The sequence below is a fragment of the Dinoponera quadriceps genome, unplaced genomic scaffold (genome assembly GCF_001313825.1).
Source record: "Dinoponera quadriceps isolate SergipeBrazil2010 unplaced genomic scaffold, ASM131382v1 scaffold191, whole genome shotgun sequence".
NCBI lineage: Eukaryota > Metazoa > Arthropoda > Insecta > Hymenoptera > Formicidae > Dinoponera > Dinoponera quadriceps.
In genome coordinates this window covers 1-4244 of record NW_014554400.1, presented here as the reverse complement: position 1 = coordinate 4244, position 4244 = coordinate 1, and the positions used below count along the sequence as shown (strand labels likewise).

Below are 4244 nucleotides of genomic sequence, written 5' to 3'. Positions count from 1 at the left end.
ATGGAAAAAGGCAACACAAAGTCATTTTGCTCCATGATAATGCCTCATCATACCCAGCAAAACGGGTCAGGGAAACGATCGAGGCGTTCAGTTGGGAAATACTAACGCATGCGGCTTATTCTCCAGACTTGACTCCGTCCGATTATCATCTATTCGTATCAATGGGACACGCTCTCGCTGAACAACGCTTCAATTCGTATGAAAATGTACGAAAATGGCTCGATAGCTGGTTCGCTTCAAAAGAAGAAATGTTTTTTTGGCGTGGCATTCATAAACTGCCGGAGAGGTGGGAAAAATGTATAAATAGCAATGGACATTATTTTGAATAAAATATTTTTTATCATTTTCAAACAACAGACGTGTAATTTTTACAAAAAAATTCCGGTTTCAAACTTCTACACCTAGTATATCAATGTAACAGATTTATGCTTTCGCATTTTGCGCTGCATGAAACAGTAGAAACACGAATTTATGCGGATTGGAATCATATATATATGCATACACTCGTCACAATTAATTCCATAAATCATAGTCTTCTGGGAGAATATAGCCGCAATGTCCACATTTTTGTGCTATAAACAAATAATAAACAATTACAACCTCAAACCTCAAATTTCCATGTTCCCATATTTTGTACAGTAGTTGCTGAATATAATATTGCATTAATGTAAAATTATTCAATTAACATTTCATTTGTTTTTTAATAATTAAAATATTTAATAATATTCTTACATATCTCTGCTAAACTTTCGATGTTTTAACACACACACATATACAGACACAGATTCACAAGAATTCCGTGCAATCAGTGCAAACAAAATCAAAACTTGCGGATGGAAATCGGTGGAACATAAAACAGATCGAACTTATTATGAGCGTTCCGCCAATTCTGCATTACGCATATTCCCCACCATGGGACCGCGCCTATACGTTCAACTTATCATATACGATAGAGGCATTCGTTAAACTCGTATCAGACTATGGATTGAAAATTGTAATTGAAATGAAATTTCACTAATCAGTGTAGAATTCACTAAATTTCATTAATCTTGAGTTTAGTTAGTTTTACACTGATTGGCTAAATTCAATTCAATCTCAATCCCCAATCCCTATTTTGATACGGGCTTTAATAGTTTCCGTATTGTACTCACAGTATTGAGTCCGTTCCAATCGCGTAAGTGCGTAGATTACATAGAAAATCGTTCCAATTTGACCAATGCGTACATAGGCTCATATTGGATACGCATAGAATTTCCTAGATTTACATCGAACCCCCACTACTCCAATGCATCAACTGCTTCTAGTAGCGAACAGAAGCAGTTAATGCAGTTGATGCGATCCATTCAAATTGTGCGGTAAAAGAAGAAATTTTAAAATGTCCAAGGAGTCGTCCAAAGCACAAGAATCTCTGTTTGAGTTTCCAATCTTCATGGAGAAATGAAATGAACTGCTTCTAGTAGCGAGTCTTGCCACGCTGTTTCTAAACGCCGAAAATGCTAAAAAACAAAAAAACGGTAAAAATAAACATGTATTTATATTTTTTTGAGCAAAAATTTGTAAGTTATTTTGATACAAATTTATAGGTATGTATAAACCAAATCGCAATAAATAGTTATTCCTCTGCAGAAATTTGTTTTTGACCACTCATTGCTTGTAATCCCTTACCAATTAAAAATAGTACCATTTCAAGAGTTTCGGGGAGCATTCTAAAATATATTATCAATAACCTATATGACATTTCAATACAAACACAAAAGTCATATTTAATGCATAAAAACTCATAACATAAAAACTCAATTACGCATAGTGCGCATATGCTGTACTCATTGAAAGTGTCTTTTAAATATCAATCTAGAGTTATTAGGAATTACGCGTTCAACATAGTCCGTAATTTTGACAGTAGCAATAACTTTTCCGCGCATTGTACTCTGTGACCGGATGTCACTAAACGAGTAGATAAAGTTGACGTCAAGTCGTCCGAATCGCACAGACCGTCCAGAGGTTGGCTTCTTCCCAGATCCCGCTGCCAATACACGGTCGCCAGGGCATTTTTGGAGACTCGCCCAAACTCTAGGCCTAGAAAGCTGGACTGGCCAAGCCTCTCCAGATATGCCTTTAATGTTAGGAGGTACGCAGGGGGATTCCCTCTCCGATAGAGCTGTCGTTCCCGAAGAGATGCTCGTGTCGCCGGACGCTCGCTTCAGACACTAAGTGTGAGGGTAGGAAAGCTTCAAAATGAAACAAGTATTCACAAAATCCGATAAGCGAATCTAGATTTATTACAAAATGAAACTCTTGAAGAGAGGAAAATGCTAATGTAATCTAGAAATACAAATAATGATTTCTGTCAACATATAGAGAATGAATAAAACAAAATAATGATGCTATAAAAGAAAAACAATAGTTGATCGTATAGTAAAGAACTTAAAAGTAATATTAGCCTAATCTATAGGTAAATATACATATGTAAACAGAATAAGATAGTGCGATTAAACTATAATAGAAAAAACGTACGAAATTCGGTACATTAATAATCTAATTGTCAGGCCCTAACTAAAAGAAAGATATATTACACGAACAATTATGCCCACGGCGAGGATAACGCAGTGTGACGTCGTTCGTATTTCCTTGGTGAAGCCCTATTACGATGTAGGGCCTTTATCGCGAACCCGTTGGAATGCGATCGGGCGCGCACAAGGAGGTGACGCAACATGCGTCGTTTCGCATACCGGATCGCCCTTTGATCGCGCCGACGGATTTTACTTCCGAACGGAATTTTCGAATTCCGCCCACCTACGTCGCGATCCGCGTCAATTTACGCAGTTGACGTCGTGGTTCCCCAACGAAGGGTCTCAACCGAACAGGAATTTTACGGGGGCAACATTGGCGAATCTCTAAACCACTTACCGTCGCAAAGCGACCGGTCGTTTCCCCACATCTCTCGGGCCTCTGCTCGTGGGCTGACACCGGACCGTCCTTCCAGGCGAGGTCTCTCGTTCGCCATCCCCTGGAGATCCCGTCGTTTCGATCCTCCGCGCAGTTCCTCGCTTCCTTCCTTAACGTCCTTTCTCCTCCAGCGTCCGCTCGCAACAGTCCTACTTGCTTCCTCTCCAATTTCGAACGTTGCCTGCTTTCCGCGATACTTCCTGATTCGCTGTTGGTCTTGGCCAATTGCAGTCGCCCCTCAGTATCTCGCGCAGGCGCACGCGCGGCCATCGTCGGTCTCCTCCAATCCTCTCGCTCGTTTCTCGTTCTGGCCAATTGCTTCTCAGCCACACGGTTCCCGCGCACGCGCGTTTTTTACTTTTAGTTTGGCTTCTATTTAAAAAAACTTTTGCTCTATGCGGTCTCCCTCTTCTTCCGGTTAGCCGCGCTCCCTTACGCGGCTGAACCTCCGGTTGCAACTTATATTAAATAAGTTATATAATATTTGATAGTCTTTCAAAGAAATAATTTCACTGTCATCGTCACTATCACTGGATTTGGTACTATCACTATCAATATTGTTATTTTTTATAATTATCAAAGAAGATATTAATTTCGGCGTTATTTCCACTGTTTTACAATATTTTGCTGTAATGTATGCTTTGAATATATAGATATGGAGGAATAAAAAATGTGTCCAAAATATGTACAAGGAAGAAAGGTATACGAATGATATTCGTTCTCTCTGCACATGCGACACAAGTGACGTTATAGATTAGAAACAAGTTATATCTCAGTTGTGATGAATGACAGATGACAAAACCTGTTATAAATAACATTATATTACGATGTAATAGTGAAAGGATAAATAAATTTTAATATATACCATAACGATACATAAGAAAATAATTTTTATTCACGTTTAACCCTTTGGGGACCACAGGGACACTGGTGTCCCAATCATTACATATTGTACTCTACTAGGTATTCTATTGTATTCTAATAGTTAGATAATATACAAAGAAACAACTAGAAGAAAAACTGAAAAGTTCATTGATTTTTTTCCGATTTGGCAGAAGAAATCGCCGCACATGGAAAGAAAATGACAAAGATAGGTCTTAGAAGAAGGTCCTTAGGAAGACCATCTAAGTCAAGTAAACAATTGCATGATGTAAGAAAATATTTACCACTACTTGGAGATTCAAGGAGACGCTGTGCACGTTGTGCAAAAAGAAAAATTGAAAAGAGAACAAAACTGTAACGATGCATTCCCCGGCGAACACCGCGGCCGACCGACCATCCGTCGGCCGCGAAACGGC

The 4244-nt window shown here is 39.0% G+C and overlaps 1 pseudogene; it reads right to left on the bottom strand.

Moving 5' to 3' along the window:
* Positions 1 to 1561: 1561 nt before the first annotated feature.
* LOC106748167 lies at positions 1562 to 3494 on the bottom strand (annotated as a pseudogene).
* Between the last annotated feature and the right edge of the window lie 750 nt (positions 3495 to 4244).